This window comes from Hypanus sabinus, chromosome 14 (assembly GCF_030144855.1).
Source record: "Hypanus sabinus isolate sHypSab1 chromosome 14, sHypSab1.hap1, whole genome shotgun sequence".
Lineage (NCBI taxonomy): Eukaryota > Metazoa > Chordata > Chondrichthyes > Myliobatiformes > Dasyatidae > Hypanus > Hypanus sabinus.
Genome location: NC_082719.1, coordinates 55,561,324 through 55,588,597, shown reverse-complemented (window position 1 = coordinate 55,588,597; position 27,274 = coordinate 55,561,324). Strand labels below are relative to the sequence as shown.

General features: G+C 40.3%; 1 protein-coding gene across 2 annotated transcripts in view; it reads left to right on the top strand.

Annotated features, from left to right (window-relative positions):
- Positions 1-27,274, top strand: part of dlc1 (DLC1 Rho GTPase activating protein) — a 447,394-nt gene that overhangs the window by 8,888 nt on the left and 411,232 nt on the right. The gene's annotated exons all lie outside the window — the stretch shown is intronic.

Below are 27,274 nucleotides of genomic sequence, written 5' to 3'. Positions count from 1 at the left end.
AATCATTTTTTATATTTAGATCTTTATCTTTGTTTCCTTGTTTGTAGAATAGTTTCATCAGATAAAGTAAAATAAGATCTGAGGTAATGTAAACAATGTAACTGTCCATTCAAGATTAAAGACTGCAATGTATTTAAACACAATGGTACCAATTTTAACACTGCAGTATTCCAATAGTTGCTACAACTCATTTTCTAAAGGATCAATTTCTATGGTAAGAAATGCTCATCTTTGGCCTATTGAATGGCATTTTATGCTAAAGTTGTTACCCTTATTGTGAAAAATGTGACAGGTATCAGTCCCTGCACCATTCTTTTCCCAACTGTGATAAAACTGGACTCAAGTTATATCACATGCAATGTATGAAAAGTGAAGTAGCTAAGGAAGTCAAATTTAAGGACCCTGTCTTGATTCATTTGCCCTGTGTCAGACTTTGATACAGTCATGGTTGCGTCACTTACAGAGTATTAGTCAACAAGAAGAATAACACTGCATCACAAGTCGAGGAAGTAGCAAAGATTATTATCAAAGATAAAGTAATCAACTATTAATGACCTGCTGCACTTTAACAGCATTTTTTTCATTCAGACTTCCTGCATTTGCAGTTTTTTTAAAAACTTCATGTAATTAAGAACTTTACCCTTTTTGAGAATTTACAACTTAAACACCTAAGTCAGTATGTTTCTTTGTGCTGGTACTAGGTTTGCTGATCATGAAGTTCTGAACTCAATGAAGACCTTAAGCCCTATCAGATATAAATAACCATGAGTACCTTCACTAAAGGGAGGTTATACTGTAATGACACAATCTTCAAGACCAGTTCATTTTTCTGTTAATTCTCTATGGTGAGTTTAGCTGCCAATACCCACTATTTGAGTAGGTACTCCTCCCTACCAAGGAGAAGATACTTCCCGCTAACAAAGTAGTTTAAGCACAAATCATTTATTTTCAGTAATACACATTTAAATCCAAAAAACATTCTTAAAGCACATTTAAAACTCCGAAGATTTCTGTCTTATAAAGAAGTTCCAAATTACAAACTCTTTCTGAAATACAAAGGATTTCCAAAACACAGTAGAAGTTCCATAAGCTAAAAAAAGACATAGCAATGATGCAGACAAATGGATCATCATCACATAGACTGAAGTGAGAAGAATGGACTCTAATTCACCCCATGGTTCTTTCATTCTTCTTGATGATTGTTACTCCATTCCTAATAAGCCTGAACTGCTCTCATTTATGCTGTTTATTTGCCACTTGAATGACTTAACACACATATAATGTTCTTTCAGATAACTTTTAACACAAATAGTCTAAAAGCTTCATGGAGACACAGATCTCAGCATCCCACAATTAATGCTGTGAAGCTAACTTCCCTGAGTGCATAAACCCTCCAACTTATTAATACATCATTTATGCTAAGTGCTAAGTGATTGGCTCCATCTGGTCTGCAAACTTCCTTGAATTAAATGACTGAGCCAGCATTGTCTAGTTTGAAACAAGCTCAATTAAATAACCCATTGCCTTTTCCTACGTCTCTACAGCAATATGGCAAGTGCTATGGCCAGAACCTTGTCCTACAAACAGTGCTTGTTTGCAAAGCTGTATTGTTTTCAAATTCAAGCAGATTACTGCTTTTCATTTTCAGTAAGAGCTGGAGACTGATCCACATTTATGACCAGAAGCTGTACAAGGATTATTAGTTGGAAGTTTATCTTATTCAAAAACAACACTTGATCACCAGAAGTGACAGGTGCTGTGTTTAGAAGAAGCTTTGGAAATGAGAAGAAGCCTCCTAGAATATCCATCATACCCCATTTTACTAAGAAAATATTTCTAACCCAGCTTCTTCCTACAGATACCAGTTTCGAGATCAGATTCCTGCCAAAACTCCTCTTCAGAGCAGACTATCACTCTACCAACTGTACCAGTACCAGTGCTAGAAAAGGTCTTTTTGATAGAATGCTCAAAGAACTCACTGAGTACTCCCCAAAGGTGTTTCTGTGTGATTTTCTCTTTAGAGCATTCACTTGCTTAATCTCAGCTGCACACATTTCCAAAACCTCAAAGGACTGTCTGCAGCTCATTCCAGGCACTCTCCACTCTTCCAGGCAAAAAACAACACTTGCCCTGCATGTCCCCTTTGAATTTATCCCCTCACCTTAACGTATGCTCAGTGAATAACAATTAGTCTCTTCCCCACTGCACAAAGCAGTATACCCAACCTAAATATCCAATGTCTCTATTGGGATAAAATGGCTCCAGGTGTGAGGTTTTGCACGATACAATCCAATTTTTAGAATTGTTAGTTAATTGTACTAAATTTCTCACCTGTAATTGTGTTTTGTGTGTCATTCAAATGATTTAGCTTTTAGTTTTTGCTATCCTGTTAAGATTGTAGTTCATTCAGCAACTCAACCAAATAAATGTTGGCTATTTTTGGTTGCAAGGATCATTCTGATTTCAGTATAATATAGGCAACTATTCATATCTGGATCTTGGACTGCAGAGTGGTTAATTATATGCATATTCAGTACTCAATCCTTATCATCATCATTCCAGCTGAAGTATATTATGACATTTATGAAATTCCCAAATGCTTGGATGAATGCTTGTGTGTGACATTTTTACCATACTTGCTCTGAAATAGCCAAAAGGTTGAACATAGAACCGTACAGTGTGGGTATAGTAAGAGGATCTTTCCCAACCAAACAAGTCTACTGGCAAAATATTGTTCTCATCACAATCAGAATCAGCTTTAATATTACTGACATATATCGTGAAATTTGTTTTGTGGTAGCACTACAATGCAACATATAAAATATACTATGAATTTTAATTAGATATATAAAATAAGTTGTGCAAACAGAGAGCAAAAGCAAAATAGGTAGTATTCATGAGTTCATTGCCCGTTCAGAAATCTGATGTCAGATGGGAAGAGGTCTTGCCTAACACGTTGAGTGTGTGGCTTTGGGCTCCTGCATCACCTCCTTGATTATCGTGATGAGATGGGGGCCTGCCCCAGGTGCTGGGGTCCTTAATGAAGGATGCCACCTTTTTCCTGTCATCAGCTTTTGAAGATGTTGTCAATGGTGGGGAGGCTAATGCCCATGAAGGAGAAGGGATCACAAGCCACTAGGATGGTGGCAGTTCTCTGGAGCTGGAGTGGGGTGTGAAGGGCCCTATCATTGCTGTTGGTTTCATTGTTACATACATGGTCAACACTTTTTGCTTTAAATGGCTAACAGGAGAGTGCACAGTTTTAAGGTGCTTGGAAGCAGGTACAGAGGAGATGTCAAGGATAAGTCTTTTACCCAGAGAGTGGTGAGTGTGTGAAATAGGCTGCCGGTGGCAGTGGTGGAAGCAGATACGATATGGTTTTTTAAGAGACTCCTAGATAGGTATATGGAGCTTAGAAAAATAGAGGGCTATAATAATTTCTAAGTTAAGTACATGTTTGGCACAGCATTGTGGGCTGAAGGGCTTGTATTATGCTGTAGGTTTTCTATGCTTCTTTACGATTTTCCATAAACACATGATGACACATCATGTTAGTCCATGTTAGTCCATCTTTAGGATTTTCTTCCTCGCATATATTTGTTGCCGTTTTCTTGATGCATATTTGGATCATTGTCTTTGTCACCATTAATTCATCAGGTCAGCTGGTAATGTTTTTCACAAAGCTCAAGATAATTAATTTCCTTTACAGGACTGTTACCATTGCTTTCTATGTGGTGCATGATTTTATTCATATTTTCTAAAAGCAATTCTTGTAAACAAATTACTGATTTTTTTGCTGTCTTTTTTGCCTAAGGATTAGTAATCTCACATTATAGTTATAGAAAAATATATTCATTTACTTGATTTCACAATACAATAATATACATAGAAAATGAAACATTTCAAAAGATAACATGTCTCTATATGTGTAGTCAGTTAAGGAAAGGTTCTCCTGTTAAGGATTCGGTCTGTGCTTTTCATACTGAATGCCCAGAAAATGTCAGAACATAGAGGCTGGTTAGGTCCCTCCCATGGGAGTGAACACCCATTGGTTTGGTTTAGTTTAACATCTGACGCCATCCATACTGACTTCAGAAGTTTCTTCTCATTTTCGTGATTCTAGGCTCCGGGTGTAATTGTTCTGATCTTCCCCTTTTACGTTGTTGCAGATTGGACTTGACAGAGAAAGTTATTTTGGTGCAAGGTAGAATGACTTGAATGTGATTCGCTTACTGTTTGGGTAAAGACATATATTGCATATGTGGTACTCTTACAATGCTACAAGTAGGACCATTATGCCTAGTAGTTCCCAATTTTTTTTTTGTTTCCCCAGAAATCTTTAACTGATCAAGGGCTACCAATCTGTTCTGACAGACCACGGGATTTATCAAACAAGTATACAAACTGTTTTTGTAGCATTAAGTATGAAGCCCCTTTTACTGGGCATCTCTGGAAATATGGCTTTTTGGCCCCTTGCTAACAGCCACTGGATTCCATGGTGAGAAACCCACCTTTCTAAGGCTTCATACATCTGGAGTGTATATGACTTTGGTCCTGCCAAATCCGTGAGGTTGGGATGTCTCAACCACCCACACCCTGGTTTGTGTGAATGCTGTGTGGTATACTGGCCCCGGTGATCGCCCATTGGCAAGAAATAACAGATCATACACTGCGTACAATTAATCAGAAGTCTATTTAAGAACGTTAACTTAAGCGAACTGTTTTTAAAAGAAAGGAAGACAAAAACAAAAAGGGCCCTTTATACTTAAACAGTCACATGTGCACGGTGGAGCTCAAATCTTGAACTTGTCGGTAACTCACACGCTGGACCCTCAGTCTGCAGGAAAGCACACACCACCTTCTGAAGGGCACTCAAAACCCATCCTGAACAAATAGGCTCTCCCACGGCAGTACTGCTTCTTCCTCCTTGAAGCTATTCATCTGCACAAAGCACCTTGTGCAAAAGGGATGGCATCCTCCACCCTCTTCCCTCTTGTCTTCTCCCAGCTCCTGCTAACAAAGAACTCTTGGCCCATCATCCTCGAGAACTTTCTCCCAATTCTATCACCCTGATTGGATGACACCACATTCATAAGCTGAACATCAAAGCCTGTTATCTCAGCTCAAACCCAAACAAGCTGAGAGCAAAACAGACTGCTCTTGTAGACCTGCTAAAATGAAATACCTACAGCATAGTAGTAAAAATATTAACCAGGGTGTTACAATTATAAGACAAATAGCAGTACTGCTAGGCTTAGCATTGGAAAAGAGTACCACATATGCAGTCTATGGCTTTACCCCAAACAGTAAGCAAATCACTTTCAAATCATTCTAGCTTGCACCAAAATAACTTTATAGACCTTAGAGGCCCTAGGATTACATCACTATTTCCAAAGAAATTGCAACAGAAAAGGTAAAATATTATCAGGATTATAGCATTTCCCAGGAGTAGCTGCTTTCCTCCACCTGGTAAAGCTTTTAACATAATCTACAAGATATAGTAAGACAGATTGGTTTGAACAGAAAAATTAAAGGTGTAAGCCATGATAGTATAATGCCATCATTAGCAGTGAATAACATATTTACAAAGTACATTATATATAAAGTCTTAAGTACTACATAGATTTAGAGATTTTATATAAGTTACCCAAGTGTTAAAAAGTTAATATGTAATTTCCAAATAGATGCTGCAAGTGAAAAATAATGTTTATTGATTCATCTTGATTGTGCTATTAGACCAATTATTCATGAGACACATCCCAGCCCCCATCAAGATGAGGAGACAAACGTTCTTGCCCGTATCAATGTTAGCGATCAGGACTAGGAAATGGAGAGGAGCAAGGGCAACATGGCTAGGGTGGTCCCTGCTTTTCATTCTTCCAGGTTAAGGATGAAACACAGGAATAGGCAAAAGGTGAGACAGGACAGGGTATAACAAGGCAGACAGAAGAGAGATAATCCATGGTAGTGCACGTCAGGTATTGGAGTTAGCAGAATCTTAGGAGTGGAACCATTTACAAAAAAGGAGAAACCACCAAACTTCCATCCTTGCAGGCTTCAAGGACTCAGCAGAAAGAGTACTATGAAAACAAAAATTCCAGTGGCTAGGGAAATAAATCATTGGTAAACTAGGGAAAAAAAATCAGTAATCCAATTTAAAGTAATGCCAATCCACCTGGAAACTCTATTCGTTACTGCAGAAACTAAATTTGTAACAGCTAGAAAGATCTTGGCTATTGTTTCAGCTGGAACTTTAAGCCAGTCAGGGCTTAGTATGGGTCTGCAAAGGAAACTTGTGAAAGGAGGTGCCTCGCACATCTAACTCTGTCAGTTCAGTTATTCTCACATTGTATTGAGAAATATTCTCTTGATTTGATGGATTTTCTTCTAGCCATTCTTGATGAATATCAAGTCCTTCTGGAATATTCTTTGTTGCATGAATCTTAAATTATCCCTTAAAACTGGACTTATGTTTCTGTCTTGAGATACACAATATAGATCAACTAATCAGATAACTCCAAACAACACACACAAAATGCTGGAGGAACTCAGCAGGCCAGTCAGCATCTATAGAAAAGACATTTCAGGCCGAAATCCTTCAGCAGGAGTGGAGGAAAATGATGAGAAGTGGATTTAAAAGGTGGGGGGAGGGGAGGGCAAAACACAAGGTGATAGGTGAAACCCGAAGGGGGAGGGGTGAAGTAAAAAGCTGGGAAGTTGATTGGTGAAAGAGATACAGGGCTGGAGAAGAAAGAATCTAATAGGAGAGGACAGAAGGCCATGGAAAAAAAGGGGAGGAGTACCAGAGAAAGGCAATGAGCAGGCAAGGAGATAATGCAAGATAGGGAGAAGGGGATGGGGAATGGTGAAGTGGGGAGGACGGGGAACATTACCTGAAGTTCAAGAAATTGATATTCTTGTCATCAGGTTGGCGGATACTCAACCGGAATATAAAGTGGTGTTCCTCCAACCTAAGTGTGGCTTCATTGCAACAACAGAGAAGGACATGGATAGACAAATAGGAATAGGAATGGGAAGTAGAATAGCATGGGTGGTCACTGGAAGATCCCGCTTTTTCTGGCAGATGGAGGGTAGGTGCTCGGTGAAGCGGTCTCTCAATCTGCATCGAGTCTCACCGGTATACAAGAAACCACACCAGGAGCACCAGACACAGTATACGATGTCAGAGATGCGCAGGGAACTGGAAGGACAGTTTGGGACCCTGAATGGTAGTGAGGGAGGAGGTATAGGGGCAGGTGTTAGCACATGCTCTGCTTGCAAGGATAAGTGCTGGAAGGGAGATCAGTGGGGAGGGACAAATAGACAAGGGAGTTGGGTAGGGAGCGATCCCTGTGGAAAGCAGTAAGTGGGAGGATGGATGGTAAAGGAAAGGATGTACTTGGTGGTGGGATCCTGTTGAAAATGGTGGAAGTTCTGGAGAACTATGTGCTGGATGCAGAGGCTGGTGAGGTGGTAGTTGAGGACAATAAGAACCCTATCCCTGGCAGGGTGGTGGGAGGATAGGGTGAGGGCAGACTCGGGTGAAATGGAAGACATGCATTTGAGGGCCGCGTTGATGGCGGAGGAAGAGAAGCCCCTTCCTTTGAAAAGGAGGAGACCTCCTTCATTTTGAAATGAAAAGCCTCAACCAGAGAGCAGATGTGGCAGAGAGAGAGGAATTGAGAAAGGAGAATGATGTTTTTACAAGTAACAGGGTGGGAAGAGGTATCGTCCAGGTAGCTGTGAGAGTTAGTGGGTTTAAAATAGACATCAGTAGTTAAGCAGTCTCCAGAGACAGAAACAGTGAGATCGGGAAAGAGGAGGGAGGTGTCGGAAACAGACCAGGTAAATTTGAGGGGAGGCAGAAGTTTAAGGCAAAGTTAATGAAGTCGACCAGATTGGCGTGGGTGCAGGAAACAGCACAAATGCAGTCGTCGATGTAGCATAGAAAATGCTGGGGAATGATATCAGTGTAGGCCTGGAACATAGACTGTTCCATGTAGCTGATAAAAAGACAGTCATAGCCAGGACCCACATGAGTGCCCATTGCTACACTGGAAGTGAGAGAAGCCAAAGGAGAAATTATTAGGAGTGAGGACAAGTTCCATTAGACAAAGAAGAGTGGTGGTGGAGGGGAACTGGAAAGAAATGGAGAGCTTTGAAGCCTTCTGGATGGGGGGTGGAGGTGTACAGGAACTGGACATGCATACTGAAAATAAAATGACAGGGGCCAGAGAACTTGAAATCATTGAAAGATCCAGAGCGTGTGAAGTGTCACGGATGTAGATAGAAAGGGACTGAACTAGGCAGGATAAAACGAAGTTGAGGTATGCAGAAATGAGTTTAGTGGGGCAGGAACAAGCTGAAACAATGGGTCTACCTGGACAAACAGGTTTGTGGATCTTGGGTAGGAGGTAGAAATGTGAGGTTCAGGGTACGGGAATTACGAAGTTGGTGGTGGTGGATGGGAGATCCCCAGAGCTAATAAGCTCCAAGATAACTCCAAGTGTCATTTCCTTTATAAACCTTTAAAAGTGGGTGATCCTCTGATGCTAGTATGTCATCAGAAATTTCTACCTTCAGAGTAAACCGAAGGATCAATCACATCAGTGTTATTATGAGAGTGAGCACTGTCAAGGGATGGCTCTACAGGCAATTTTACTTCATTATTTTTTAAAATACCATGTAAGTTATTCAGGGCCAAATTTTTTTCCACCTTTTGATGATAATACCATGCAACTAAACACACAGCAATAATTGCAGGCTTGTTTGTGTATGTAACATTGTTTATTTGGGGAGTAAATGTTATTAGTGTAACCCCAGAATTTAGCATTATCAATTGGTCTCCAACAGTAACATTCGTCATAGGCTTGTTCTCCTGAGCATCATTTCTTCCTGGAGGTTGAGTTTGTCTTACTTTTTCAACAACGTATTTGAGGTGTATTATTCCTCAGCAATATATCCATGAGTTCTTCTTCAAGTGAACTGGAATTTTTACATATTTTAGATATTAACCCATGTTCTCTATTCAGTACATCTCATACCCCCACCCTCTCCCAATCAGGGTGTGAGAGTTCTGAGGTAAATCTATGTACTGGTCTTACATAAGGGTCCCATTCATTCTGGGAGTATAAATCCTCTTGGGGTGGATCTGATGATATCTATGGCGATAGTTTTATTTAAAGTTTTGTTTCTCTGCCCAGTCTTGATTACAACAGTCTTATCACTGGTAACATGGGTAATGAGACATGAAGGTTCCATCTAGGATAGAAATTAGAGTCATAATTAGTTTTATAGAATTTCTTTTCTTGGACCCTGTCTCTTTTTTGTGACATTCAAGTTTTCTTATCAGGCTCTTTTGCTTTCTTTTGAGTTCCCATAAACTCTTTCAATTTTTTAAGGAGAATTGTATCAGATGTAGGCAATGGTTGGCCTGCGTTAACAATGAGCGATGTAGCACTGCCATTAAGAAATAAGATGTACTCCTGTTTTCACAATTGACACTTTGTTTACAGAGAGTTGCACTTCAGGGACAAGTGTAGCTTACTTTGCCTTTAGTGTGGAACAGTTTTTGCCAAGCCTCTTTAATCTCTCCACTCCTTTGCTCCACCATGCCAATGGATTGTAGGCAGAATGGAGAGATGGACTCCGCATCTATGCCTGTTTCATCACACATGGCTTAAAAGCCTTTACCTATGAAGAAAGACCTTCAGTTAGCATGTATGCAGGTGAGGGAGCCAGCATATGGGAATTTGTTTTGGAGTGCGGAGGCAGTTGTAGCCTCACTACAAGAAATCATTGAAACTAACCATGTATATCCCTTATGAAGGTCAATTCTCACAAGAATATACTTAGTAGGTTTCCAATAAGGTGGGTTGCCATGGGAATGCCAGAAATGGGCCTATATAATCAATTTGTCACATCTGCATTGGTGCAGTTGGTTTTGCTTGTGTTTAGAAGGCTATTCTGTAACTATTCCTTTATTATAAGCCAGATATTCTTCACTATTTGCAGCAAGTTGCTTAAAAGTACTCAACATGTAAGGTCACCAGTAATAACATGGCTAATTTTGCATGAGTGGCTTGGCAACCACCCTGATTACATCTAAGTCTTCCGTAGGTTTCTTGAATCAGTGCTTCTTGCTGGTTTGACAGGAGATATTTGCTTCTTGTCCTTTTTAGGGCTGCATACCCAAAGCTTACCTTCACCATATTTGTACTGTGTTGGAAATCCTTTGGAATTGGGTTTAGTTGTATCTAAGAGAATTCTTAGTACATCATCTTGGTCATTTTTCTTTGTTACTTAGTTACTACCAAAATCCCTGGCCTCTCTTACCATAGGAAAGTCCAATCCAACTGTTTATTACCATAGCTGTATAGGTAACTTTCAGCATGTCCTGGGATACCTGTACATAGTCCAGTCAATAGAAATCCATAAATATTCTTCTAAAATATGGACAAAAGTGGGAAGTAATTTACCTCTGTGTGTTCTCCAGACAGTCAAGCAATCTGTTTCTACCTCATTCCTAACATAATCAGAACCAGTACTTATCAAGACTGGTTCTGTTGTATTTGTGGAACACAGCAGGCCAGGCAGCATCTATAAGGAGAAGCACTGTCGATGTTCCTGATGAAGGGTCTCGGCCTGAAACATCGACAATGTTTCTTCTTATAGATGCTGCCTGGCCTGCTGTGTTCCACCAGCATTTTGTGTGTGTTGTTTGAATTTCCAGTATCCACAGATTTCCTCCTGTTTGTTCTGTTGTATTTATTTGTTTTAGATATAATTCTAAGATTTTAGTCTCTGCAAGTTGAGCCGCATAATTCCCTGAAGAATGCACTTGCAATTCATATGATTCAAATTCAGTTTCCAACAAAAATTCTACTTTTAGAATCAGGAGCAGGGATTATAAATGAGAAAATCCATCTTTCTGGATTTCCATTGCTGACCCTTAACAATTCCATATTTTAGAATAGTGCTTGAATGGATGTTGTTCTATATTGGGTTGTGGAGATGGTTCTACATCTTCTATGATAGGTAAGGACTGCAAGTCATAGCTCTCAGGAACATATTCCCATTTTGAAATATTGCCTTGTAAAAGTGCTTGCCATTTCCCATATCTAGTTATGGTAGCTCTCCATTCATTTGTTGGTAATTTGCCATCATTTTTCAAAGCTGCAAACTCTGTTTGTATAATAATTGGTTTGTCCCCTTGCCGTGATCTTACAAGTGGGTGGAATACAATAACAAGGCATTGTTCTAAAGCAGTACATTGGGTTGAAATTATATGAGGCATAATGCGTGGGGGATGTAGTTCTCTCTCATTATAGCAGATCGCTACAGTGGTTTTTGGAGTAACACAAATTCGCAAAACAAGAGATTTTATTAGGTTTCTTGTCTGGAGGTGTTGCTTGCTGAACTACATTCATCTATTTCTCTAGTGCCTCATAATCTTCTGGGGTAAAAACAAAGGGCTTTTCATCTTTCAGAGTACATCTGCCATATAATGGCTTTGACAATTGTGCATAGTCAAGTTTGAAAGCTGCAGCATAATTCAATGGGTCTCGGGTTGATTGCAAAACATTTGGGGTCTTTGGATATCCTACTCGAGTCTAAATTCAGAGATTAAACCACGTCCCTAATTAATAATTGTTATGCCTAGGAAACTTACAAGAAGGGAGGATCAAGAGTAAACCACTAGGCCTCTGCTCTGTTATTCAATATGATTATGACTGAGCTTGGTTGACCTCAACTCCTCCTCTGTGCTAGTTCCTGATAACCCTCAATTTCTTCATATTTTAACTATTTAATCTATCTCCCCTTTAAAACTATTTAATTATCTAATCTCCACCACCATTTGGGGCAGAGAATTCCACGGTTCCACTGCCACTAGAGAAGAATTAATAGTTTTAAATGACCATCATCTTACTTTGTAGATATATCCCCCATTTCATAAAATACATATTCATGAAAACATCCCAATGTCCACCCTATCAAGCCTCCTTAGGGTCTAATATGTTTAAATAAAGCCACCCCTCAATCCTCTAATCTTCAAGGAATATAACTCCAAAGTGTCAAGTCTCTCTTGGTAGGATGACCTTCTCGTCCCAGAAAATAACCTGGTGAACCTTCTTTTTTCTGTATCCAATGCTACAATATTCATTTTTAGATAAGGGGACCAAAACCATTGAGAGTAATTCCAAGCAAGGTCTCAACAACCCAATGTACAAATGTATCAAAACTTTTTTTTTTAAAAAGAGATTTTAAATACAAATCTCTTTGCAATGAAGACCAAAATGTCATTTGGCTTGTTATCAATTTGTTGGACCTGCCTTCAAACAGCTTGTGATTCATGCACGAAAACATTGAGATCCCTGTGAACTCAACTCACTTAACATGAATGGTGGAGATCCTCTTGAAGTTCCAGTTGCACATAAATGGCTGCATTACCAACTTCCTCCGTGATCAATAGGTCATTTAAAGTTCCTTTCTTCCGCCTGCCCCTCAAATAACACCAAAATTCATAAATTATGTTTTGTTCATATTCACAAAGCATCTTTAAAAATGTGTCCAGCTCATTGCTAATATACAAAACAAATACATGCAAAGACCAGACCCATGAGTTTTCTCTATTTCAGTCCTTTGACAAATTACTGCAAGTCATCAAGAAATTTGAAGCACAAACTGCATTTGAGGAACATTGATCTTCCATGATCTTTTGGAAGTAGTTAAAAATCTTTGAGCTGAAAGCCAGCCTGACTCACAATATCAGTTCATCACTATGGTGAGTTCCTCTTGTGCAGGCATGTTAGTGGGCCTTCAGGGAGGGTCTCTTATAGCCATTTTTTAAACTTTTTTAGCTTCCTGTTCTTTACTCACTTACAATGGAACTCATACACAAACATTATGAGCAAATGGTTCTGCATAGTTCCTGTAAATCATTTTTAGTTATTTATAATCTCGATGGAATTAACTCCCTAAATATGATCTTGAAATCCTACATATTTTACATTCAGTAAACACAGATGAAACGGAAAAGGAACAGTGGAAGCAAAGCCAAACCTCATAGATCCAGTACAACTTTTAGTGGAATTGGTAGACAAAGCAGAATCACTTGACCCTGGTCCTTAACTCGTTAGAGATCAATGAGTGCTCAGGTTGAATATATAGATAACATTGTTGGAAGCACATTTTTGTTGGTGCTTTTTTTGCCAACAAGCTGAAGTAACTACTTCAACTCAAAAAAAAGTTTCTACTGTCAGCTGTCAAAATAAAGGGTGAAACAAGTATTGAAAACATTGCCTGGAATAAAAGAATTTCCCAGCCAATTGCTAGCCAGTTCTTCAGTGAGTCCACTCCACATTTTTGTGTTAAATTAGGAACTACTGTTGTGAAGTTGCCAGCACTATCCAGGCAGTAAACCAAACTTTATAAAGGTAGAGAGCATGTGATCTAGTCTAACAGTGTCATTGCTTCTGGCCAGCTAAAATTAAATGTGATATTAAGATATTCGACATCTTTAATACGTAGATTTTATGAAGTATATTTGAAGTGCCTGTCCGTATTCAGATTATTGTTCACTGAATAATTACAATGGTCATTATCTCAAGTTTGACATTTTAGTGCATCATTAATCAGTTTTGGATTTCTCTAAGTAAATTGTTTTAATCGTTATTGCCCAGTGAATAACAGAGGGGTCGCTATTAATTGTCCATGCTCTATTTTAGAATTATTTCTTAAAAATTCAGTGTTAACAATGAATTATGAAGGTTCTTTGTGTAAATCTAAACATAGCTACAAGTGCAGAAATTTAAGAATCTTTTTAAAAAAATCAAGCAGGTTTCTTTTAACAGCATACTGTAGCTAATGGACTATTGCAGTGAAGACATTGAAGTGACTGGTATAAATGGGTTTTAGGTCACCTGAGTTCAGCTTGCTGAAAGAACAAGGATTTATCGGCAATGGCAAGACGCCTAATAAGTCGAGTTGAGAGCAGTCTGAAATGGGATGTGCTTGTGGGCAATCTGATAGAATAATATAAAATTATGAAAAATTAATGGTCAAGGTCTTTTCCTCAGGATGGAAATGTGAAATACTAGAAGGGACAAGTTTAAAGTAAGAGGGGAAATTTTAAAAGAAGATATACAAGGCAAGTTTGCATTTACAAAGATACCTGAAATCTGTTACTGGGGAAGTGATAAAAGTGGACAGAAAATAGCAAATGTTTAAGAAGTATTTAGACACTGTGACAAGAGTTCCAGGCAAGGATGGTTGGACCCAAGTGCTGGAGTATCCAAGTCTGAAATTAAGTCACAATGTGTGACCGAAATGAGAACAGAATACTAAATTAAATGCTCGACAATAATCCAGGTAGAACTGATGATTGAGCACTGAAACCCATTCAGGTGCTCCTTAAATATTGAAATCCTGGCACCAAAACATGGCTGCCAATTAGCGGGACAGTCCTGAATACTTAAAAGGGCCATGCCAACTAGCCAGATTCCAAAGAGTTAGAGCATCTAAGCCCCAGAAACTGGACCGGTTAGGTGCAAACTCCTCCCCAATGGCCAACTCCTGATGGCCCTGGTTGCTTGCAGAGATAGTGATGGTAGTTGTGGATGCGAGCCAGATCCAAGATGTCCCTTTCTGGAACCCAGCACCGTTCCTCGGGACTGAATCCTTCCCAGTCCACAAGAAACTGACAATCATCCTGAATAATTCATGAATCCAAAACTGTTCTTATGACGAATACCTGTTCTCGATCGACAAATCTGGGGGGCAGCAGGACTGATGGTGGTGGGTCTAAAGGGCTGGTATTCACAAGTTTTAATTTGAAAATGTGGAAAGTGGGTTTGACTTTAAGGGTTTTGGGGAGCTGCAAGGTGTAAGCCACTTCTTTGAGAACCTTGAAGCGTCAAATGAATGTGGGGTCCAATTTCTTAGATTCTACCTGGAGAGACAAGCCCAGAGTCGACAGCCAGACCTGTTGCCCAGGCTACAAAGCTAGCCCATCTCCTTCAGTTAGCCTTTACTTCAGCTTTGTGGGCAGAGGCCAACTAAATCTCCCTTGGCCTAGTCCATTTCTCCTTGAAGCATCAGACGAGATCTTCAGGGAAGAGTGGTAAAGAAAACTCAAATTGGCATTTGAACTGAGTCATTCTGTGCACTGAATGCTGTAAAGAGTTGTGGAGGTGCTCTGTCCACATCAAATGGTCACATCACTCATTTGGTCTTTCTGAAGCCAGGCATCTTAGAGTTCATTCCAGATCCTAGTTCACCCTCTCTGTCTGGCCATTGGACTGCAGATGAAACCCAGAGGAAAGACTCAGTGTAGCACTAAGCAGTTTACAGAACACCCTCCAAAAACGTGAAGTGAATTGTGCCCCGTGATCCGACACATTGCCCACTGGTAAGTCATGGATCCTAAAGACATGATACAGAACAAGATGGCTGACTCCACCACAGATGGTAGTCTGTCCAAGGCGATGAATCTGCAAGCCTTCAAAAGGCAATCAACAAGTACCCTGATGAAAGTCTTCATGGAAAGGAAGATCCATGACAAAGTCCTTGGAGATGTGTGCCCATGGTGTGTCTGGAACAGGCAGGGGCGAAGGAATCCTCGAGGTTGGATACAGGTTTCCTTGTACTGGTTGTACACCTCACATGCCTGCATGTATTTTAGACCTCTCTTATCATTCCAGGCCCCCTGTATCTTCTCTTGATGAATGCAAAGTCCTAGCAGTCCATGGGTGAATGGTCATTCTTGATGCATGTCCTTATTGAAGTACCCAAGACCAAACAGAACTTGGGATGAACAGGCGACCCGGAGGACAGATCTTAGGATCCCCTTGCACCTGGGTCTTGCAAACAAGAGCATCAATTTCCCCAAATGAACTGGTACCATCACCTTTGCTTGCGAATAAAATAGTGGCAGGCTGCTGCTCTCATTTGGGTTTGTCAAATTAACAGGACAAGGCATCTGGTTTCTGGCTCTATGATCCCAGTCGATAGGTTAGGACAAAATTAAAGCAGTTATAGAAAAGAGACCACCTGGCCTGCCTGGAATTCAGTTTCTTGACCTCCTAAGTAGAAGCCATGTTTTTGTGGTCTGTCCAGATGATAAAATGGTTCTTGACCCCCTCAAGCCATTGACCCCATTCCTTCAAAGGCACCTTGACCACAAGCATCAATCTATTCCCAATGTCATAATTCACCTCTACCGGGGATAGCTTCCTGGAGAAGAATGCACAAGGGTGCAGTTTATTGCCCGAATGTGTCCATTAAGAAAATACTGCACCCTCTCTGATGTCTGAGACATCCACGATAATGGAAAAGTATGGGTTAGGTGAAACCAAAATGGGAGCTGTCATGAGCAGATGTTTGAGCTTTGCAAAAGCGGCCAAACAAAATGGCCCGTGAATTTCTTAGTTAGAGCTATAGGTGGGGCTGGCACAGAGTTGAAGTTCCTAATGAACTTCAGGTGAAAGTTAGCAAATCCTAGAAATCATTGGACTTGTTTCATGTAGGATGTTTGTGGCCAATCTCCGACTGCCTGGGTCTTAGTAGAGTCCAGTCATCACGTGAAATTTGGAAATCTCCAGCTTGACACAAAGTCCATGTTCTAGAAGCCTCTTTAAAATTTCTCTGACATGAGTGACATACTTCTCCATGGATTTTGAAAAGATTAGGATATCATCCAAGTAGACAAAGGCATACTTATGGAGAGCATCACAGAGCGCAAAGGACATGACCAGGTACTCATATTCCTGATTGGTGTGATAAATGCAGCTTTCCACTCAATGCCCTCCTTTATGCAGACCAGATAGTATGCACTCTGCAAGTCTAGCTCAGAGAATACTCTTGCCCCTTGGAGAATCTCGATGGCAGTGTCCATGAGTGGAAGAGCCTCTTTACATACTTTTCCATAGTGCTTCTCATCGGGCCTGAGAGTACATACAATTGACCCGTGGAGGACAAGTACTAGGATAGCACAGTTGTAGCATCAGGCAGTGGAAGAGTCGAAGCTTTTCCCTTGCTGAAGACCTCTTCCAAATCCTTGTAGATGGAAGGGATTTCAACCAGTTTGAGTGTTGCAATTTCCTCCATAGCTTTCTTTGAGGATGACTCCTGAAGCACAGGGGCAATTTGACAGACCTCAGAGTCACTTCCATTGGTTCACTAGACTCTTTTGTTGAAACAGTCGCCAAATTGGAGTCCGTCCCTCATCATTTCTTCAGACGACAGCAACAAGACGCCACAAATGGCCCTTGCGCCCCCGGGACTAGGCCCTCAGACTCTGCATCTAGGAGTCTTTCTTTGAGTCAGTAACTGGTGGCTGGATCCCATAGACTTAGCTGCTAGAGCTCCTGACTGCTTGAACACCCCTTTGGTTTGCTCCTGAACTAGAGATCCCCTCTCTCTAGTAGGGTTGAGACTCACACAGTCCTGTTGGTTGGAGCCGGCTTGTCCGTCCTTGGGGGCAGGAATAGTCTCCAGAAGGCTTCAGGAAATGAAGTTGGCCCCCTCATTGGTCGTTGGGCTCAGGAATGGGCGTTGGAATAACATGCCAAAAACATTCCCTCTTGCAATGATGAAAGACGTGCTGGGACAGCCAAGAATCCCAGTATCAGGGGTATGAGAGGCAATTCGATAATATATAAAACAATGTCATCCACATGATCCTCATTCCTCACCCGCAAAACCAGTGTCAGCTGCTAGATCTACCTGGAATCTAGCGGACAGCTGTTCAGGACATTTGCAGATATAGACTGGCTCAAATCATGCAGTGGTATTTTAAGCTAACGGGTGGTCCCCAAGTCCAGGAAGTTACCAGCTGCCCTCAAGTCCACAAAGACATTCACTTCTCTTCCGTTCTTATCCCAGGAGACCTCCGCCTTCAGCGAGACAGCAGAATCTATGGGAATGGGAGTAGTGGCTGCTACCATCACAGACCTCCCGCCACTGGACGGCCTTAGTTCTCCAGACGGCTGCAGCTTCAGACATTCGGCCCACAGGTGACCCACTTCCCCACAGTAATAACAACCACCTCAACTCCGACGCTGGGACCTCTATTCAATGGAGAGTCATGTGTAGCCGATTTGCTTGGGACCGACAGGATCCTGAGCAGGAGACAGGCTGGTCATTTTCCAAGATTGGGGAGTGGGGAGTGGAACTTCGATGCTTTGAGGCCAGGCTCTGCTAGCCCTCTTCGGACTCTCGAAATACTCCCACTTTCTCTCTGCCAGATGAGTATCAAGACAGATGTAGTACTTGATCAGAACCTCAAAGTCCTGAAACCCACACAAATTGCTTGGATTTCTAGCATCCACAGATTTTCTCAGGTTTGAGCCTCTGAGTCCTCTGCTGGCTCTCCCAAGGCATTGGCATTCTTTAGTTTGTCTTAGAGTCCGTGGTGGCATAGAGTAGTCAAGGCTTCCCCATTCCAGACACTCTCTTGGGCCAAAGTCCAAAACTCTATAGCACGGTCATCTGCTGACCATCTGCCCTGACAGATGGAATTAACATCAGACAGTCTGAGGATTGGTTTGCTCTAGCCGGATGATGGAACATCTTCCTCGTGGCAGCTATAAATTCCTCTGAACTCTAGCAAATCTCCAACCTTCATTCCCAATGTGTAGTGGCCCAGGCCAGGGCTCCTCCAGTTGGAAGAGAGGTAACGAAGGCCACCTTTTCATTCCCAAACTTGGAAGGCTGGAGTTCAAACACCAATGTGGAAGCTATGGCAAAAACCCAGGAAACCGTCAAATCTCTCCAGGGTAAGAAGATGTACTGGCTCCGCAGCTGCCCAAATCTGGCTTCCCCTTTGTGAAAGTTGGCACACAGCAACCTGGAAGTCGTTCATCTCCAGACTCTGTCTAGAAATCCTTTTGCTGTGGCTGGCCACAGCAGACAAGAGACTCTGATACCCCATTGTGTCCATGTCTGGCTCAATCATACTGCGAGGTGAGTTTGGATTCAAGTGCTGAAATCTAGGTATGATATGAGACTGAAACGAGAACAGAAGACTAAACTAGATGCTCAACAATAATCCAAGCAAAATTGATAATTGAGCACTGAACCTCCATTCAGATGCTCCTTAAATATGGAAATCTTGGTGCCAAACCATGGCTGCCAATTAGCAGGATGGTCCAGAATCCTTAAAGGGGCCATGCCATCTCTCCATGTTCTAGAGGGTTAGTCTAAACCCCGCTGGCTGGCACGGTTGGCTGTATATCATAACAGATATACATGTGAATGGGCAAGGAATAGATGAGTATGGATTTTGTGGAGGCAGATGTTAATTGTTTAGATTAGCATCATGGCATAAAGGTTCTATTCCTATTGAGAATAAGAGGTCAATTATTTAAAACAGAGTTGAGGAAGAGCTTCTTCTCCCAGAGAGTTGTGGAGGTGTGGAATGCACTGCCTCGGAAGACGGTGGAGGCCAATTCTCTGGATGCTTTCAAGAAGGAGCTAGATAGATATCTGATGGATAGGGGAATCAAGGGATATGGGGACAAGGCAGGGACTGTGTATTGATAGTGAATGATCAGCCATGATCTCAGAATGGCGGTGCAGACTCGAGGGGCCGAATGGTCTACTTCTGCACCTATTGTCTATTGTCTATACTGTACTGTTCTATGTTTCATGCTAGGCCTTACATATTTTTCCCTCAAAACCAAATATTCATATACTTTTATTACTTAGAGGTTTATTAAGCAATCTTAGTTGGCTAGAAAGCATCATCATCTTGTGACCTATTTGTTAAACTGTAACATGATCAGATTTGATGAAATTATGCTATTAATTTCAATAGGTGACATGATTTAAAATGCACACTCATTTCAAATCTCCAACATTCATAATTGATGTGAACAACATGTTATCCTTGTGGGCTAAAAAGTTCACAATCTAACACATACTACTCTTATCAATTACTCTGTGGAGTTTTAAAGTTGCTAATTATCTGCAAACCTAAATTGTTTATGGAGTGCTAGGCTGCTAGTAGGAATTCATTTCCTGTTAATGCAGAATTGCTCAAACACTTTGCATCCTAATGTTACAAAATAGAACTTTAATCATTTTTTGTAATCAGTACAACAAACTGCAATTATTAAAATGGTTCCTTCGTTAAAATTCCCAGTAGTTTCATAGTATCTTAAGATAATCATTCAGTTTAAATTTATTCTTCAGTAATGTTGGTTAATTGTATACATTTTAATATTAAGTTCCTCAAAACAATTTTTACAAACACAAATCTCCTTTTAGAAGTTTCCTAATATGAAATATTAAAAATAAAATAGGAATGGTCTGGATTTTGCAGTTATCCAATGTCCATCTGTCCAGAGACTAGTCTCAATACAGAGCAGGGCCTTAGAGACAGAAATCTAGTCACATGTACAGAGCGGGGTGGGGGGGGGAGGAAGGAGTGGTTGCACATAACAAGCCATTACATGATTATGTCAAAAAAAACGACAGTTCAATACAATACAGCCATCAAAATTCAACTTCTCTGATGTTTAGAATCGTTAAAAAAGTTGCACAAGTATACAACTAAAAAATACACTGCAAGAAACAATGAAAATGGATATACTGTACACAAAATATTTACAACAAGTAGAACTTACCTTGCAGGCTTTCCTCGCCATACAAATGAATGGAGTCGGTGTTCAGATTATTTGAGCAGATTTCCCAATGTGAGGCTCTACAATTGCCATAACACGAGACACTACAATTTGACTCCAGGTAGAGTCCGGTAGAGTATAGTGGAAAAAATACCTGGCTAACAATTGCTCGTAAGTTCAGAGCTGTGCATGCGTGTACAGCAATACAAAATTTGGGGGCATTTAGGTAAGTAAACGGAGCACTTAAACATGGAACTATCCATGCTGGTCATTTTTTCCAGGTTTTTGATGGACAACTACTGTAAGACAACCTACAAATCATCAACCATGACACATTTTCAAAGGCTTTGTGAGAACTTTATGTACGGGACCTTGAAATTCTGTACATTGTTAGAGGCCATTTGGCTCTCTGTGCTGACACTGAAAGTTTGTCTATATTTCCCATACCTATTCTGTCAATAATCCCTGGATTTAGCCTTTTCATATAATTTACAAACACTGAATAGTGATGTTTTAACAGACTGCATCGGTTATGTATCAGCTTGTTCATTGCATAATAAAGTTACTCTGGATTCATAGTCAGATAGCATGGAAACAGGTCCTACTGCTCCACGCATCCATATTGAGCAAGGTGCCTTCCTGAGCTAATCCCATTTACCCCTCATCTCTCCAAACCGCTCCTCTATATGAACCTGTCCAAATGTATTTTAAATATTGTAATTGTACCTGCCTTTTGCACTTTCTCAAGCAGCTCAGTCCATAAACCCATGGTCGCGAAATGTTACGTATAAACATAATTGTAATTTATTTGAGTGTAGCGTTTCTCTTGCTTTTATGGAAATCATTCAATGTGATAGTAACTGAACCAAATAAAGTTGCACCAGGTAGGTTGCACAAGTGCAGAGATCTGATTGCAGTGTGTACAGGTGCAGGAAAACAAGCTCGAAAGTAAGCTCGCCTCCTTACCTCCAGAGCTCAAATTTTATGAAGAAGCAATCATGTTCTATGTGGTTCTATGGATCACTGGTCATTGAATTTGAATGCAAGAGGCAATCCCAAGTCAGAGAAGCTACAATGTTGTTATCAGTTATGTCATAAATACACCCTTTGGTTTTGGGCTCAGCCATTTATTTGGGACAACTGCTAATTCCTTCGACCCGAGACCCTCATTTCAGAGGATCTGTCCTGGGTCCAGCACGTAAGTGCCATTATGAAGAAAGCACGGCAGCACCTCTACTTTTTTTTTAAAAAAAAGAATTTTGCAAAGATCTGGCATGTCATCTAAATAATTGACAAACTTCTATAGACGTGTGGTGACTGGCTGCATCACAGCCTGGTACGGAAACACCAATGCCCCTGAATGAAAAAGCCTACAAAAAAGTGGTTGGACAGCTCAGTCCATCATGGGTAAAGCTCTCCCCACCACTGAGCACATGGAACACTGTCACAGGAATGCATTATCCATCACCAAGGACCCCCACCATGCGTCTTTTCTCACTGCTGCCATCAGGAAAAAGTTAGAACACACACCACCAGATTCAGGAATAGCCATCAGGCTCTCAAACCAGAGGGGATAACTTCACTCATCCCATCACAGAACTGTTCCCACAACCTATGGAGTCACTTTCAAGGACTCTTCATCTCATGTTTGATACTTATGGCTTTTTTTAAATGATTATTTCTTTTCATTTTCTTCAGGTATTTGCAGTTTGTTGTCTTCTGAGCATTGATTGCTTGTCCATCCTGTTGGGAGTGATCTTTCATTCATTCTATGTGTTTCATGCATTTACTTTGAATGCCTGCAAGAATCTCAGGGTTGTGTATAGTGACATGCATGTACTTTGATAATAAATTTACTTTGTAGTTTGAGAGTGAAACATCATAAACCATGCATATCTGAAAATTGTACAGGCTTAGAGACCATCATCCTCATGTCTTCAGGTTACTGTAGATAAAGAGTGTTTGTTTACTTCCAATACCTGAGAAGGATATTTGTCATCCACACAGCAACAAAGGTTCACAGCACCTACAGTACATGTATGTATTGGAATAAGGAACGAGAATGCTTGAGAAAGATAGACAGGAGCGATTTCTTTTGGAAGCTGTTGATTTTGTGGTTTGCATTTGAACTTGAAGCCTTCGACATCTGGACCCCCACCAAAACAGTTTTAGTTAACCCATCTTTTCTCCCATCTCACAATGCTTACTTGTAGTGAGGACCATTTGTCCATTCTGCTATAAATCTATAACCAAACTTATTTAAATGTTTCTTATTTCAAGTAAGAATTAGCACATTATTTACAATTGTCTCATTTCTTAAAATCTTGTCATTATTGAAAAACCAATGTTACTGTCAGGAAGAAGTTCCCCGTGATCTAGTTGTCTTTCAGACATGGTTCAATAGCCCAGATGATAAGCAGGATCATGATCAAACCTGTTCCAAAAGTCACAGCAGCAAATTACAGAAGCCCCCAGTCAACTGTCCACTAATCTGCATCATTCAGGATAGCTAAATCAATATACAACAAATCCAACCCAGGAGACTCAGTTCCTCATCAGTCCATTGCATGCAAGACTTCATCATCTGACCCTTCAGTTAATACACACATGCTTTATATTTCTATGACTGTCAGGAGGAGTTTCAGTTCTAAAGAACATTGTAATCAAGCAGACTCTGACCACAGCCAACACCCACACATTCCCCAGCAGAAATCAGTGGTCAACATTCAGGAACAAGAACCTTGGCTGTCTGGAGACTAAAGAGATACTGGAACCTGAAGCAAGGAATGAGATGAAGAAACTCGGCAGGTCAAGCAACTTCTGTGGAGAGAAATAAAGAGTCAACATTTTGGGTAGAGACCCTTCATCTGGATTGCTGAAAAACATTGGTTGTTTTCTGGAAGAGTACTGACATTGCCTCAGATGAGATTAATCACTCTGCTACATACAAAATTGAATCTGGGACTTTCTTCCCATCTTCAAATGCTAGACCATTTTATGAAGATGTTCCTTGTCAGTGTATATACATCAAAGGAAGTAGCTCAATATTTAACAAGAACATTTTTAATAATTTTAGAATAATGGAAATAGCTTACAAATTTAGGGTGACATAAGAACAAAAGACCATAAGAGAAAGGGACAGAATTAGGCCATTTGGCCCATTGAGTCTGTTCTGCCACTTCATCATGGCTGATCCAACTTTCCTCTCAGTCCCAATCTCCTGCCTTCTCTCCATATCCCTTCATGCCCTGAGTAATCAAGAATCCATCAACACACACAAAAAGCTGGAGGAACTCAGCAAGCCAGGAAGCATCGATGGAAAAGAGTACAGTCGACGTTCTGGGCCAAGACACTTCAGCAGAATCTATCAACCTCTGCCTTAAACTTACGTAAAGATTTGGCATCCAAAGCTGCCTGTGGCAAAGAATTCCACAGATTCACTACCCTTTGGAAAGCCTTCTGAAAATCCAAGTACACAAATCAGCCAATTCTCTTTTGTCGATCCAGCTTGTTACTTCTTCAAAGAATTCCAATAGATTAGTCAGGCAAGATTTTCTCTTGAGGAAACCATGCTGACTATGGCCTATTTTATCATGTGACTACAAGTACCCTGAGACCTCATCCTTAATAATCAACTCCAATACTGAGGTCAAACTAATTGATCCATAGTTTCCTTTCTTCTGCCTTTCTTCTTTCTTGAAGAATGGAGTAACCTTTGCAATTTTCCAGTCTAATGATTCTTGGAAGATCATTACTAATGCCTTCACAATCTCTTCAGCCACCTCTTTCAGAACTCCGGGGTGTACACCATCTGGTCCAGGTGCCTTATCTACTTTCAGACCTTTTAGTTTCCCAAGAACCTTCTCTCTAGTTATGGTAATTTCACACACTTCATGCCCCCGACACCTGGAACTTCCACTTTACTGCTGGTGTCATCAACAGTGAAGCCTGATGAAAAACACTTACTCAGTTCATCTGCTATTTCATTGTCTACGAATACTATCTCTCCAGCATTGTTTTCCAGTGGTTCAATATCCATTCTCATTTCTCTTTTACAGTTTATGTATCCGAAGGAACTTTTGGTATCCACTTTAATTTTTTTATTCCATCTTTACCTCCTTAATGACTTTTCTAGTTGTCTTCTGTTGCTTTCTAAAAGCTTCACAATCCTCTAACTTCCCACAAATATTTACAATATTATATGCTCTCTCTTTGGCTTTTATGTTGGTTTTGACTTCTCATATTGGCCACGGTTGTGTCATCTTTCCTTTGGAATACTTCTTCCTCTTTGAGGTGTACAGCATATATCCTGTGTCTTCCGAATTGCTTCCGGAAATTACAGCCATTGCTACTCTGCCGCCATCCCTGCCAGAGTTCCTTTCCAATCTATTCGGGACAACTCCTCTTTCATGTCTCTGTAATTCTCTTTACTCCACTGTAATACTGATACATCTGACTTTAGCTTCTCCTTCTCAAATTCCAGGGTGAATTTTACCATATTGTGATCAGTTGCCTTTAAGAGTTCTTTTATCTTAAGCTTTCTAATTAATCCTGGTTCATTGCACAACACCCAGTCCTGAATAGCCGATCCCATAGTGGGCTCAACCATGAGCTGCTCTAAGAAGCCAACTCATATGCACTCTAGAAATTTTCTGCTCTGTAATCCAGCACCAACCTAATTTTCCCAATCAATCTACATATTGAAGTCCCCTATGACTATTGTAACATTACCCTTTTGGCATGCATTTTCTATCTCTCATCCTTACTACTGTTTTGTGGTCGATATACAACTCCTACCATGGTTCTTTTACCCTTGCAGTTCCTTGTCTCTATCCACAATGATTTAACACCTTCCGACCCTATGTCACCTCTTTCCAATGATTTGATTTGATTTTTTACCAACAGAGCAACACCATCTCCTCTGCCGTCCTGTCTATCCTTGGACATCAAGCTCCCAGCTATAATCTTTCAGCCATGATCTGTGATGACTACATCATACCTGCCATTCTACATCTATGCTGCAAGCTCATCTCCCGCATCCCATATACGGTGTGCATTAAGATACAACATCTTCGGTCCTGTATTCACCCTTTCTGCAATTTTGTCGCACCTTTTGATTTGTGACTTTGTCTGAGATCTTACCTACATCTGCCTCCACAACTTCTCCACTAACTGTTCTAGCGCACTGGTTCCCAACCCCCTGCAGCTCCAGATTAAATCCCACTATGGAGCATTAACAACCTTCCCACTAGAATATTAGTCCCCTTCAGTTCAGGTGCAAACCATCCCTTCTGTACAGGTCCCACCTTCACTGGAAGAGATACATTTCTGGCAAATATAACTAAAAGATTTTGCAGGGTTGATACTGTCCATATTTAAGGCTCTTGGCAGGTATCACGTAACACAGAGTACCAGGTTAAAAAGCAACCATGCAGCTAAACATGCCAATGTTCTTCAAGAGTCTTGTTTTTATTTTATCTCATCTTTGTTCCAAATAGGAACAAAAAACAAAGTTGCTTTTTATAGCCTCTTAACTTCAAGATGTTCCAAAGTGGTTTATGGAAAATATTTTTGAAATGTAAGAAATGAAGCAGGCAAATCAAGGCAAGCCTTCAATTACAATGCAGTGCTAATCTTTTTCCCTTGTATTGGGTGTGCAGGTGAGAAAACCACCAGGTCACTAGAGGTAACTATTCAGAACAGTACTGTGGGATGGTTCATGCTGTCTTGGGACATCAAGAAAGACATTAGTTTAACACCACATTTAAGAGGCAGTCTCTACAAAGTACAGCTTTCCCACAACTCTACAATGGAATGTAAGCTTAGATTTTTCTGCTTAAATCACTGAAGTTTGACTTAGTCTGAAAATTTTCTGACTCTGAACTTTCTCATGATCTGAACAGCTGAGCCACAGCTGAGGCAAGCAGGGTCAAGGCTAAGGACCCGAGAATGTTCAGTTTGTGTGTGAACAAAAATAGATTCAAGATTCTACATGAGAAGAGTGAGTTATCAGGGAAGGCATTTAATGCACAATATAAAATGAGTGTGAGATATAAATCAGGAGAGGGAAAGAACTGACAAAGGTAAATGCATAGATTGGAAGGTGGAAGTGAGATTAATTGAGAATTAAAAGGCTTGCTTTAGCTTTCCTGTTGCTAAAACGTCATGTCTGCTTACGTTTGAGAATATGAATGAATTGATAGTAAGGTCAAGACTTAAAAGCAGAAACAAACTATAATGAAAGTAACTAGAGAGAAATAAATTATTTAAAATACTGAAACTGTAATCACAGATTAAAAGTATAAAATTTGAAATATTTCAAGAAAAGTTTGTTCAAAATGGGGGGAAAAGGTTTATTCTGGTAAATGACAGCAATAAAAAACCACCAGATCTTCAGAATCAGAATTCTTTTCTTGAGATTTATTCAGAAACAGAATCATAATCAGGTTTAATATCACTGACATATGTTGTGAAATTTGTTGCTTTGGAGAAGCAGTACAATGCAATACATAAACAATACCATAAATTACAATCAGAAATATATATAACAAATAAATTGAGAAAGTAGAGCAAAAAATAGTGAACTAGAGATCTATCACAATACTGTTTCAATCGTAATCCATCAGACACAATCGAGTTTGGAGTATACA